General features: G+C 39.4%; 2 non-coding genes across 2 annotated transcripts; one reads left to right on the top strand and one right to left on the bottom strand.

Annotated features, from left to right (window-relative positions):
- Positions 1 to 601: 601 nt before the first annotated feature.
- Positions 602 to 709, top strand: LOC112781679 (small nucleolar RNA R71). The gene has a single exon (XR_003192441.1). It is a non-coding gene; the product is annotated as a small nucleolar RNA R71 (small nucleolar RNA).
- Positions 710 to 14,232: 13,523 nt separating this feature from the next.
- On the bottom strand, positions 14,233 to 14,340 carry LOC112780857 (small nucleolar RNA R71). The gene has a single exon (XR_003191666.1). It is a non-coding gene; the product is annotated as a small nucleolar RNA R71 (small nucleolar RNA).
- Positions 14,341 to 14,718: the final 378 nt, after the last annotated feature.

Here is a 14,718-nt window from a genome sequence, read left to right as displayed (position 1 = left end):
TAAGGCTGATTCTGATTCTGCTGCCTGTTGTTGTTATTATTCCACCTCTGATTTTCCTGATTATTTCTGCCTCCTCTGTTATTGTTGTCTCTCCAATTCTGGTTAGAATTGTCTTGCCATCTGTGGTTGTAATTGCCACCTTGATTGTACCCTTGGTTGCGGCGATCATAGAAGTTATGAGTGGCTGTCGCGGTGTTGTCTTCCTGCTAGAGCTGCGGACATTCGTCAGTATAATGCCTATAATTAGCGCAGATTCCGCAAACTCTCTGTGGGACTAACTTTGGTTTTGCTGTGGTGGAGAAGGTTGAGCATGCTGAACTTGTTGTTGATTCAATTGCATCTGCTTTAGCAAGTTGGTCATTTCACAGATACTCTGAGTTAAAGCAGTAGTCTCTCTGCTAGAGGATACTTTTGCAACGGCTTTTGCACGGCCTTGTTTTTGCCTGTGATTCCTAGTAGATTCAACTAAGTCACTGATCAATTGCCATGCCTCATCAGTGGTCTTGTACTTTTTCATAGACCCATTGCTAGCACTTTCCAATGTGGTCTTATCTTGGGGCCTCATGCCCTGTGTGACATAACCAAGTAACACTATCTTGTCAATCATATGGTGGGGGCAAGCTTCCAGAAGATTATTGAAGCGCTCCCAGTACTCATAAAGAGTTTCAGAATCATCCTGAACAATCATGGAAATATCTTTCCTCAGTTTATCAGTAACTTCAGCTGGAAAGAACTTTTCCAAGAATTCTCTTCTCAGTGTATCCCAGTTGGATATAAAACACCAGTTCACCTCCGTTGAACATCCCCAAGCCAATGGACAAGCCGAAGAGGCCAACAAAGTCATATTGGCTGGGCTGAAACGGAGACTGCAAGATGCAAAGGGAGCCTGGGCCGAAGAACTTCCACAAGTCCTATGGGCATATCGAACAACACCACATTCCACCACAAACGAATCACCATTTCGACTAGCATACGAAGTGGAGGCAATGATCCCAGTAGAGGTCGAGGAAAGGTCACCTAGAGTGGTTCATTACAATGAGGAAGCCAACTCCCAACTTCAAAGGGAAGATATCGACCTACTTCCTGAAACCCAAGAAAAAGCTTGGATTAGGGAAGAAGCACTAAAACGTCGAATGGCTTCTAGATATAATCAAAAGGTAGTGCCGAGAGTTTTTGCTGAGAATGATCTCATCCTAATCCAAAATGATATTGGAACAACTCGACCCGGAGGAGGCAACAAACTAAAAAGGACCCTACCGAGTCATAGAAGTACTTGGGAAGGGCTACTACAGACTGTCCGAACTCGAGGGACGAGAGCTTCCCAGATCATGGCACGCCTACAACCTAAGAAGGTACTATAGCTAGAAAAAGAAAAAGATCTCATCATAAGATGCACTCTTTTTCCTGAAAAGGTTTTTTAATGAGGCACCAAGTTGAGATTCAGAAATTATCCGACTTAAAGGGATAAAAATCTCCCACATGTATATATTTGCATTTTCTTTTAAATAAAGCATATTTAAGATATTCTACAAATTCTCAAGACGCATTAATCTGAAGCATTCATTGTCCGATTATAAAGCAACAGATCGGCAGAAAAGTGAAAAACAGATTCACTACACGATCACGATAAAGACCAATAGAGATGAAAACGCGATTCATCTAAAGGTCGACCAAACAAAGATAGAAACCACCTTCTACAAATTGGCAAAGATGAACACAGAATAATGCAAGAAGTTATCAAAAGTGATCCGGAAAAAGAACCTGACGAGGTCTTATGGATTGCTAAATAATAACTTAAAGACTGGCCGACGTTAAAAAGTCAGACCAAGTCAACCCAAGTTATCAGCAAATCCCTGGAAAGAGGTCTGGCCAACCCTATAAAAGAGGAATTGCTATAACTTAGAAGAGATCGCCATGACGAAGTCGGTCTCCTACGAAAAACAAGTTATAAAAGTAATCCCTGAAAGAGACTTGACAAAGGTCCAATAAAGAGGATTACAAAATAACTTAGAAGAGATTGACATAAAGAAGACGGTCTCCTACAACGGACAAGTTATAAAAGTAATCCCTGAAAGAGACCTGACAAAGGTCCAAGAAAGAGGATTACAAAAATAACTTAGAAGAAATCGACATAAAGAAGTTGGTCTCCTACAAACGAACAAGTTATAAAAGTAATCCCTGAAAGAGACCTGACAAAGGTCCAAGAAAGAGGATTACAAAATAACTTATAAGAAATCGACATAAAGAAGTCGGTCTCCTACAACAAACAAGTTATAAAAGTAGTCCCTGAAAGAGACCTAACAAAGGTCCAAAAAAGAGGACTACAAAAATAACTGGAAAGAGGACCAACGTAAAGAAATCGGTTATGGATGGTGATGCTGGCGAAAATTGGCGAGTTAAGAATGATTATAAAATATGCATTGCAAGTATAGTTCTCAATCAACCAGAAAATCCGCTTATCAATTTAGAAGGGTGTCACAGAAATTAAAATTAAAATACTGGGAGTATGAATCACAGGTCGTCTCCCAACGAGTTGCAGAAAAGTGTGCTATTTTATTAATCATATGTTTTTAAAAAGGGTTGAGTTGAATGGCAGAAGATTAAATTAGAGAATTTATATAAATTTAAATAAAAGCCTTGACTGGGAGTTGATTAGCTGGAAGCCCTATTCTTGTTGGAGTACTCTCAAGATTAATTGACAATTGAGGGTTATTATGTTTAGTTGTCCCTTACTAAGTAAGGGAAAGTCAAACAAGCTGGAATGCTGTTTCTATTCACAAGTTCCAATCCGCTCTTGGGAGGATTGGTGTTAGTGACTAGAGAGCAATCCAACAATAAACCCAATTACAATCTTTCTCTTGAGCATCCCAACTCAAGGGCTCCTTTCAATCAACTCCCCATCAAGTTAGGGAACTACTCGCTCATTGTAAATGAAGAACTCATAACATAAGAAAGGGAATTAAAGAAAGACATGATAAATAATAATCAAAAGATTAATTAAAAATAAAAGTGATTCTTGTATTAATAAATGCTAAAATAATTCCAATAGTAAAATTAAGTAAATTAAGGAACATGGAAGAGTAAGAGACAAGTAAGGAGAACGAACTAAAATGTCGAAGTCTTGATGAGGCAATAACTCTTCTCAATATCCCAATGCAAAAACAATGAAAAATAACGAATCCTAAAAACTATGAATGTGTAGAGAGAAAACCTAGAGGAGGAGTAAAACTAGATCTAAAAACTAAAAACTATGCGGAATGAATGTTGTTATTGGTTTCTGTATGTTCTCTGGCTCTAGTCTGCTTTTTTGGGCCAAAAACTGGGTCAAAATAAGGCCCGAAATCGCCCCCAGCGATTCTGCAGATTATGCAGATCGCGCATGTCACGCGGTCGCGTCATCCATGCGGCTGCGTCATTCGGCTTTTCGCTTTGCCACGCAGTCGCATCATCCATGCGGCCGCGTCACTACGATTTCCTTTCTTTCGCGCTGTCGCGTGATCCATGCGGCCACGTCACTTCTCGCTGGTCATCTCCTCAATTCCTTGTGTTCCTTCCATTTTTGCAAGATTCCTCTCCAATCTCCAACTCATTCATGCCCTATAAAGCCTGAAACACTTAACACACAGATCACGGCATTGAATGGAATAAAGGAGAAATAAATACATAATTAAAAGTCTCTAGGAAGCAAGTTTTCAATCATGCAATAACTTTAGGAAGGAATTATAAATGCATGTTTATTTAATGAATAAGGCGGTAAAGATCATGATAAAACCACATAATTAAACACAATATAAACCATAAAATAGTGGTTTATCAGATGGCCAGAAATAAATACAAGTAAGAGTTAGAAAACTGAAATACAAGTTGGATCCACATATCCACAACCTCAAAGGATCCAAGCTACAAGCAATAGGTACAAAGCAATCCAAAGAGGCCGAGCAGCAAGGCTTCAGCATTCTCAAAACCCAAAAAGGTGCCAAGACAAGTGCAAACAAGCATGATATGAAATACAATATTATAAACAAGCTTCAGGATCAGGACCAAAGCTTGAAAGCTACTTGTTGTTTTTTCAAAACGAAAAGTTGCTAAAGAAGCAACCAGAAGGAGTATCGACAGTCAGCAAAATATTCAAATTACAAAATAAAGAGTTTAAAAGCCCACAAGTCAGGCCATCTACACAAACATCCAAGAAAAATCAGCTAAGAATGGGAGCCTTCTCAGCAGCATCAGTACGGGGAGAAGGAGGGCGAGTCTGAATAGGCACCGCATCCACGGTACCATCATCCCAGTTCAAGATCTAACAGTCCGGATCAGAAACGAAATGACCGACCTCACCTGGAGGAACAACAGAAGTTGACACTTTGACAGAAGGCACATGGGGAGGCTCGATATCGTCATCATCCTGGTCATCAAGGACAGTCTTACCATCCCTCACAACATTATCCAGGCTAAAAAGAGTAAGGTCGGCCTCGGGAGCAATAATTCGAACCTGCTCCTTCAGGTTCTTGTAAGCAGCATTCACACTGCCAACAAGATGACCCTGAAGCTTAGAATAATCAGCTCCGGCATTCTCCAACCCCCCCTTCAAACGCGTTCCTTCCCGATAGGACGTAATGTAGCTGTCTTTATGCCTCAACGCCGTGTCCTCGGCCAACCGCACAGAAGCTGCCAGAGCAAGGAAACTCGCCTTCTCATTCTCCAAATCCTTCTCCAGTTTGGCAACCTTCACCTCAAGCTCCACTTTCAAACCCTTCATCCGATCGAATTTTGTTTTGCCTCCTCCATGAAGGCTTTGGTGGCATGGAGAGGAAGATTTTGAGCCGTTCGGTACAAGGCAGCTCCCATATGTGCCATTTTTACACTACTCCAAGTTATAAAGTCCAAATGACGAAGGAGTGATACATCATCCATAGGGAGGACACCGTATGGACCGATCTGCTGATCTACGAACTCGACCGCGTCAAAATCAGGGGCATCAAGGTGGAAAGGCTCAATTGTTTTTTGTTTCTTGTTGGGAGGAGCACCAGAAGTAGCAGCGGAAGATTGCGGAGGCTTGGCCAGGCGAACCCTATGAGTGGGAATTACCCTCCTCAGGCCAGGAGAACTCGGCACGGGCGGCTTCACTGGAACTTGAGAAGATCCCTCTCCCGCCACCTTGGCCGAGATATTTTGAGCAGCTGCAGCCTTCTTTGCTTTCTTATAGGCCTTCATGGAATCGTTGTTTTTTGACATCTCTGAAAATACAGAATCGACCACAGCAATGGGTTACAATCATAAAAAGAAGAAGCAAAACTAAAAAGCAAGTATAGAAACAAGTCAGACAGTACCCAAAGCAGTTCGAATCAAAGATGGATCACTCAAAAATCTTTTCGTATCAAGATGGGGTGCTTCCCCCCATAAATCTTCAAGAACAATTACAAAATCCCGCTCAACCTCGTCAAGCATCTCCCATGTATAGCGAGACACTCTCACATTCTTTTGCCATTCTAGAGGAAAGGCAGGCTCATCATTTTCATCAAGAAAAAGGGGCGGGCCCCCTCAACAGCACGGACTCGGAAGAAATAATTCTTAAAATCTTTAAAAGACTCATCGTACATGGTAAAAACTTTATGCCCCTGGGCCGACCTGAAAGAATCCCAGGAAGTTTTCTTTTTGGAAGACCCTCCGGGCTTGGCAGAAATAAAAAGATAGAGGAAAAGAGTCTGAGAAGGTGTTATGCCTAACTCTTGGCAAAGCAACTGAAAAATCTTGATAAAACCCCAGGAATTCGGATGAAGCTGGGATGGGGCAATATTACACGACCACAACAAGTCGGTCTCGAAAGCAGTAAAAGGAAAGGTAATGTCCAACTAGCTGAAGAAATATTCATAGGCGTAGAAAAAGGGACGCTCCCCCTCGACAGAAGTAGGAAAGCAAACCCTCTCGTCAGAGTCGGGCGCCACAAGCTCATAATCTCTCTCCCGGACACCACCACCACAAACCCTATGACGTTTCCTCAGCTCTACACAAAACTCAGCATCCAAAACAGAGACACACATTAAGACAAGGGAGTCCAACCAATCGGACATCCCTTCGGGAACTTTAGAAGACATCTCTACAATGTTATAACGAGAAGACATGAGGCCAACTAATCCTACAATAAGAAAAGAAGATTGGATTACTAAAACACATCTCGGACAAAGGGCAAAACAACTCGACTAATATGATACAGAAGAATAAACAGAAAAGGAAAACCCCAAGACTCAAACCAAAGCCCTGGGGCATCCTTTGGAGGCAGTAACAAAGCAAGGATTCAGGAAAAATCTACAGCTTACGTCCCGGCATCTCTCAAACAAGAAAAGTCAAAACACAAAAAGTCATCAAAACCACTATCTTTTTACAGTCTATCAGCAAAAAGCATCGACAATATCAAATACGCCAAGCGGAAATCGTCAAAGGCACAACCTTTTTTTAGAATCAAACAAAATCATCATCAAAGGCACAAACAAAAATGGTGATAACATGCAAAAGCCCTAAGAACATCAAGCAACAGGAAAGATGAAAAGGTTCATGCAAAAGGGTAAAGAAACACCCAGAACACACATTACAACAGCAATCAGGCACAGCAAAAGCAGAAAGATCCAAATATTCTCCAAACAAAATCAAAACTTTCTCAAAACCAGAAAGGAAAATGACGTGAGAAAGGAAGAAAAACCAACCTGAATAAAGAAAGAAGCTTCAAAGGAGATTGAAGATGGAAAGATGGAATCACCCAAAGAATCGCCAAATGATGCTGAGGCAAAACGCAGGCAAAAACAGAAAGTGAGAGAGTGAAGGGAGAAGTTACGAAGAAAGACAAAGAAGAGAAACCGTTTTTTGATCGTGAATTTCAAAAATAAAAGCCAAAGAAACGGGCAATCAAAACCAATTAATGAAGGTATTTAAAGCTTCGCATATTCCCAAAGCCAAAGCGCTGATATAAAAATGCACGCTCTTAGAGGAAAGCGTTCCACATTCAAAAAGGTTCTACAAAGAAAGGAATCGACAAAATGCTCGAGTTCGGCTTCACTAGAGAAAGATCGAAGTCAAGGACTCGACCTCAAAGCAGAAGATCGAGCTCGAGCAGGGGCACTGTTCACACCCTGGTTCGAGCTATCCGATCCGGGATGATCAGCAATAAAGCGACCGACCTCTTCAGGTCAGGCTATCCGACCTCTTCTCAAAAGAAGTCGGTCAAATCGACAGAAAAGCCCAGTAAAGGGCCCAAATAGAGGAACACGACCCAAATCCAAAGGCAGTCCAAGCCTATAGAGATAAGGGCGGTTCCTTTGAAGATAAGCTGACCACAACTCAAAGATAAAGATAAGATAAGATAACTAACTTATCTTATCTAGAAAGGTCACTCTACAACCACTATAAATACACTAGAGCACCCAGGTATAACTCATACTCTGATTCTACAATAAACCTGCTTAATACCCATGCTAACTTAAGCATCGGAGTCTCTTGCAGGTACCCCCCACCCTCCGGTGACCAAGGATCAGAAGTGCAGCCAGTCCAACAAGTCGGACACAACAGCTCCGGCTGCCAATAGCCAGCCGGACACGTCATCTTTGACCAGTACAGAAGATCTCATCCGAGATCGACCTACAGTTTCAGGTAACCCTTGGAACAGTATATATATGGCTATGTGAGCTATAAATTGAATCTTTAATTAACCTAAGCTCTTCACCTATACACACACTCTATGTACTTCTAAAATCATGCCTAGCTACCCAAAATTTTCCCACTTTTGTATTACATACTCATGCATTAACTTTTCTTTTAATTTTTACCACATATGCATTGATCTTTTCATTAACTTAACTTAGCATTGGGGTAATTTTGTCCCCTTATTTAATTACTTAATTACTTGAATATATATATATATATATATATTTAAATAAAATAACATAACATTATCAATGCACATGGATTTTCAATTTTTCTAGTTTAACATGAGTAGGTACCCAAATTCCTAATATTTTATCATGACACATTTCCTTATTAACCCATGTTCCCACAATCTTCCCATACTCAATTGACACACAATTTCTATCTTAAGCTAACCAAAGATTCAATTGGGATATTTAATTGTTTTTCTACTTAAGGCTAGTAATGTGGTAAAATATAGAACAAATGGGATTTAAAAAGGCTCAAAGTGGCTAACAAAGATAAATGGAAGGGTAGGCTATTTTGGGGTAAGTGAGCTAAAACAATTAATGGCCTCAATCATATGCATGCATATAATACATTAAACATTGGACATATAGGATGGAACAAAATAAAGATTACAATCATAGAGAAGTAAACACACAAGAATAAAATTTATGGTTAAATAATGTAACCATGTTATTAGGCTCAAGTCTCACAGGTTGTGTGTTCTAGCTTTTAACTATGTTCCAAATACAACTTCTAACAATTTTAACACAAAAAATTTGATTTAAATTAGTGAAAATTTTCAAAAATAGGGTCTTAAAAAAGAAACTTTATTATTTTCTAACCAAATAGAACATGCATACAATTACCTATTTCTATGCTATTTATCCTATTCTAACAAAAGAAAAATTAACTAAATATCCTATTTTATTCGGAAGTCAGGTACTGACCGACCTCCCCACACTTAAAGCTTTGCACCGTCCTCGGTGCCATCTGTCAGGAACAAAGGGGGGCTGGTAGCAGCATCTCCACCATCGGGACCGTCATGGCCTCCCTGTGCTGGTAAATGAAATGGAGTCCGGGGTGTCTGGGTCTTCTCTAGGTGGGTGGTTACCAATAATCAGCTCCTTGAGGTATGTAAATTGGCGCTTGTTACAGCGCTCCCTTTGCTTTCATTTTCGGTCAAGCCGGTCTAATTTCTCAAGTATCTGATGGAGTAGTTGGTTTGTTGAAGGTGCTTGTGATGTGGAAGAAGAAGGGATATCTTCCGCTGGTTTTGTGCTCTAGTTGATAGTGGTTGCTGGAAGTCTTATATACTTCCCGTTATGGACGTATTGATCATCTCGTGAAATCATGGCCTTGGTGTCCCCAGCTCTGTAGGAGACTCCGGCTGCTGAGACTAGATCTAAAACCAAGACGGGGAAAGGTAAGTTACCTGTGATTTGTACATGTCCCATAGCATGCCGAATGTGTCTTGGTAAATTGAGGTGCTGGTCTGTAAGGATACATCAGAGTAGAACAGCCATGTCTATAGTGAAGGAGGACTAATGAGTGCTCGAAAAAACGTAATGGGACATAATCTGTGCCCATACTCGAGCCTCCAAGGTGAGTGCTGAAGCCAATATGCTCTTAGGTCGATATCGATGGTATCCATAAATCCATCTGCTACCAGGTTGTGCTATAACTCTAAGAATGGCATCCCAGTCAAATTGGAATGTCTGGCATTTGAATGAGGCTTCTTGGAATGCGTCCAATCCTTCTGGAGCAGGGGAAAGATCTAAAGCTCGTTGAATAGCCTCTTCAGTTATAGGGACTTACTTCTGACGGACATAGACAGACTACATGGTTGGCATGTGAAAATTGGAGTAGAATTCAACTACCCATGATAGATTAACCTGCCGTGGGTGTCTCCGTAGGAATCCCCATTGTCTTCGCTCAATACGGGGCTCAACAAATTCAACAGTGTTGGTCAGAAGGATAAGGAGGTACTCATTGTTATAATTCCTCTCTGCCAGGATTGGGAACATCTGCTCACAGTAGCGGTTAGGGAACCGCGCAGTGTCCTTTGCTGGAAAAGCTTTCTCTTTTTTTATCGACCTTGATGATCCTCTTGATTCGTTTTGTTGAGGGTTTCACCGCTGTTGAAGATGGCTCTGTTGTTAGTGTCCTTTTTGTTCCTTTCCTTGCTGGTAGTTTTGGAGTAGCTTTCTCTTTACCTTTCTTGGTGGCCATCCTGAAAAGGGAAAAAGAAAGTAATATGTAAAGCTAAGGGTTCAAGCAAGGGAGTGGATAGTATAGGTGATAATCAATGCACGGTAAAGAAGGATGTCGTTAACACATGGTCATGATTACATGTGAGAAGTTCATCACTGGAAATATAGCAAGTGCAGGTGATGACAATTAAATGCAAGATGTTTATTGGCATGCCGGCAAAGGCATGAGTAGCATAGATCAAGCATTAAATGTCCAAGTTAGATTATCAACTCTTTCAAACTAACAACCTGTTTGTATTAACAATTATATTTAATCAATAAAATATAAAAGGGGTTTTGTGAAAAACAACAGGCATTTAGAGTAATAGAATAATTTAAATTAATGTGGAATGCTGATGAGCAGATAATTTATACGCTTTTTGGCATTGTTTTTAGTATGTTTTTAGTATATTTTAGTTAGTTTTTATTAGATTTTTATTAGTTTTTATTTAAAATTCACTTTTCTGGACTTTACTATGAGTTTGTGTGTTTTTCTATAATTTCAGGTATTTTCTGGCTGAAATTGAGGGACCTGAGCAAAAATCTGATTCAGAGGCTGAAAAAGGACTGCAGATGCTGTTGGATTCTGACCTTTCTGCACTCGAAGTGGATTTTCTGGAGCTACAGAAACCCGATTGGGGCGCTCTTAATTGCGTTAGAAAGTAGACATCCTGGGCTTTCCAACAATATATAATAGTCCATACTTTGCCTGAGATTTGATGGCCCAAACAGGCGTTTCAAGTCAGCTCAAGAATTCTATCGTTTAACGCCAGAACTAGCACAAAAGCTGGAGTTAAACGCCCAAACTAGCACAAAAGCTGGCGTTTAACTCCAAGAAAAGTCTCTATACATGGGAGCTTCAATGCTCAGCCCAAGCACACAACAAGTGGGCCCGGAAGAAGATTTATGCATTAATTACTCATTTCTGTAACCCTAGGCTACTAGTTTTCTATAAATAGGACCTTTTGCTATTGTATTTTCATCTGGGGATTATCTTTTGATCCTTTGATCATATTTTGGAGGCTGGCCTCTCGGCCATGCCTAGACCTTGTTCTTATGTATTTTCAACGGTGGAGTTTTTACACACCATAGATTAAGGTGTGGAGCTCTGCTGTTCTTCATGAATTAATACAAGTACTATTGTTTTTCTATTCAACTCAAGTCTATTTCTTCTCCAAGATATTCATTCGTACCCAAGAACATGATGAATGTGATGATTATGTGACACTCATCACCATTTTCACCTATGAACGCGTGCTTGACAACCACTTCCGTTCTACATGCAAACAAGCTTGAATGTGTATCTCTTGGGTTTCTAATCTAAGATTGGAACCTTCGTGGTATAGGCTATAATTATTGGCAGCCATTCCTGAGATTTGGAACATCTAAACCTTGTCTGTGGTATTCTGAGTAGGATCTGGGAAGGGATGACTGTGACGAGCTTCAAACTCGCGAGTGTTGGGCGTGTGACAGACGCAAAAGGATCAATGGATCCTATTCCAACATGATCGAGAACCGACAGATGATTAGCCGTACGGTGATAGCGTGTGTAGAACATTTTCACTGAGAGGACGGGAAGTAGCCATTGACAATGGTGATGCCCAACATAAAGCTTGCCATGGAAAGGAGTATGAATGATTGGAAGAATGCAATAGGAAAGCAGAGGTTCAAGAGGAACAAAGCATCTTCATACGCTTATCTAAAATTTCTACCAATGAATTACATAAGTATCTCTATTTTTACTTTATGTTTTATTTATCTTTTAATTATCAATCCTTCATAACCATTTGAATCTGCCTGACTGAGATTTACAAGATGACCATAGCTTGCTTCAAGCCGACAGTCTCCGTGGGATCGACCCTTACTCACGTAAGGTATTACTTGGACGACCCAGTGCACTTGCTGGTTAGTTGTGCGGAATTGTGATAAAGTGTGATTCACGTTTGAGAGCTCCAAGTCTTTGGCGCCATTGTTGATGATCACAATTTCGTGCACCAAGTTTTTGGCGCCATTGCCGGGGATTGTTCGAGTTTGGACAACTGACGGTTCATCTTGTTGCTTAGATTAGGTAATTTTACTTTTTATTTTCGAAAAAAATTTAAAAAAAATTTTTTTTCTCTATTTTGTTCTTCAGAGTTTTTAAGAATGAATTCTTGAGTTTCATGATGATTTGTTGAAGTCTGGCTGGCTGTAAAGCCATGTCTAATCTTTTGGACCAAGGTTTCAACTTATCATCACAAGGGCTTGTTGATTTCTTTCAATTTTGCTGTTGTGAGCAATGATCTGCTAAAGCTTGGCTGGCCATTGGCCATGTCTAGTGTTTTGGATCGGAGCTTTCACTGAAAGCTTGGCTGGCTAGTAAGCCATGTCTAATTCCTAGACCGGAGTCTTAGACTAACATTGCAATGATTCCTGGAATTCTTATTAAAAATTTCAAATCCCTTTATTTTCTTTTCCACTCAATTTTCGAAAAACCACAAAAAATTTATAAAGTCATAAAAATAAAAAATATTTTATGTTTCTTGATTGAGTCTAGTGTCTAATTTTAAGTTTGGTGTCAATTGCATGCCTCTAATTTTCGAAAATTACATGCATTATGTTCTTTATTAATCTTCAAGTTGTTCTTGATGATTTCCCTGCTCTGATCTTTAAATTCTATTGTTTTGTGTGTTTTGTTGTTTCTCATATGCATTCTCAATTTGTTAGTTTCTCTTATATGAAAATTTTTAAGTTTGGTGTCCTGCATGCATTGTTTGTTTGATTTGAGTTTCCTAAAATTAGTTGTATTTTGATTGTTTCTCATCATTGAAAAATTCAAAAAAAAATTCAAAACTATGTCTTTTCAAGTCAATAATACAGAGAATTGAAGATTCAGAACATTCAGTAGAGGAATCAAACAGAAAAAGCTGGGCGTTCAAAACGCCCAGTGAAGAAGGAAAACTGGCATTTAAATGCCAGCCAGGGTACCTGGCTGGGCGTTTAACGCCCAAAAAGGTAGGATTTTGGGCATTAAACGCCAGAATGGATGCCATTCTGGGCGTTTAATGCCAGAAGGACACTAGAGGGAAGATTTTGTTTTTAATTCAAATCTTTTTCAAATTTTCATAATTTTTCAAAATCAAATATTTTTCAAATCATATCTTTTCAATCATATCTCTTCAAAATCAATTTCTTTCCATTTTTTATTATTATTATTTTTGAAAATCCTTGCTATAATTAATGATTTACTTCAAAATTTTCAAGTTGCTACTTGCCTATTAAGAAAGGATCAAATTTTAAATTTTAGAATCATAACTTTTAATTTCTTGTTAGTCAAGTAATCAACTTTAATTTTAAAACTTTCTTTTTTTAAAATTGATTTTCAATCATATCTTCTCAATCATATCTTTTCAATCACATCTTTTTCAAAATTAATTCTCAATCATATCCTTTTTATTTCTAATTTCAAAATCTTTTTCAAAAATCACTTAATTTCTTTCCCAATTTTAATTTTCGAAAATCTCAATCAAATTTTCAAATTTCTTTTTATTATTTCAAAATCTTTTTAATTTATTTTCGAAAATTCTTCCGCTCTTCTCACATCCTTCTATTTAAGGGACTAACACTCCTCTTCAAGGTGCAATTCGAACTCTATCCCTCTTGATAAGTTCGAATTCTCTTCTATCTACCTCCTCCTTCTATTCTTCTTTTCCTCTGACACCTCAAGGAATCTCTATACTGTGACATAGAGGATTCCCTACTTTCTTGTTCTCTTCTCTTTCATATGAGTAGGAGCAAAGATAAAGGCATACTTGTTCGAGCTGATCCTGAACCTGAAAGGACCTTGAAGAGAAAGCTAAGAGAAGCTAAAGCACAATTCTCTCTACAGGGCCTAACAGAGCTTTTCAAAGAAGAAGAAACAATGACAGCTGAAAACAACAATGCCAACAATGCAAGGAAGGTGCTTGGTGACTTTACTGCACCTACTCCCGACTTCTATGGGAGAAGCATCTCAATCCCTGCCATTGGAGCAAACAACATTGAGCTTAAGCCTCAATTAGTTTCGCTAATGCAACAGAATTGCAAGTTTCATGGACTTCCATTGGAAGATCCTCATTAGTTCTTAGCTGAATTCTTGCAAATCTCTGACACTGTCAAGACCAATGGGGTTGACCCTGAAGTCTACAAACTTACGTTCTTCCCTTTTGCTATAAGAGATAGAGCTAGGACATGGTTGGACTCACAACCTAAAGAAAGCCTGAACTTTTGGGAAAAGCTAGACAATGCCTTCTTGGCAAAGTTCTTTCCACCTCAAAAATTGAGTAAGCTTAGAGTGGAAGTCCAAACCTTCAGACAGAAGGAAGGTGAATCCCTCTATGAAGCTTGGGAAAGATACAAGCAATTGATCAGAAGGTGCCCTTCTGACATGCTTTCAGAATGGGGTATCATAGGAATCTTCTATGATGGTCTATCTGAATTGTTCAAGATGTCATTGGGCAGCTCTGTTGGAGGATCTCTTCATCTGAAGAAAACACCTGCAAAAGCTCAGAAACTCATTGAAATGGTTGCAAATAATCAATTCATGTATACTTCTGAAAGGAATCCTGTGAATAATGGGACAACTCAGAAGAAAGGAGTTCTTGAGATTGATACTCTGAATGCCATAGTGGCTCAGAATAAAATATTAACCCAACAAGTCAATATGATTTCTCAGAGTCTGTCTGGAATGCAAGCAGCAACAGGCAGCACTAAGGAAGCTTCCTCTGAAGAAGAAGCTTATGATCCTAAGAACCCAGCAATGGAAGAGGTG

The sequence above is a fragment of the Arachis hypogaea genome, chromosome 19 (assembly GCF_003086295.3).
Source record: "Arachis hypogaea cultivar Tifrunner chromosome 19, arahy.Tifrunner.gnm2.J5K5, whole genome shotgun sequence".
In the NCBI taxonomy this organism is placed as follows: Eukaryota; Viridiplantae; Streptophyta; class Magnoliopsida; order Fabales; family Fabaceae; genus Arachis; species Arachis hypogaea.
The sequence above is the reverse complement of the archived record's forward strand: the minus strand, read 5'-3'. Positions and strand labels throughout refer to the sequence as shown.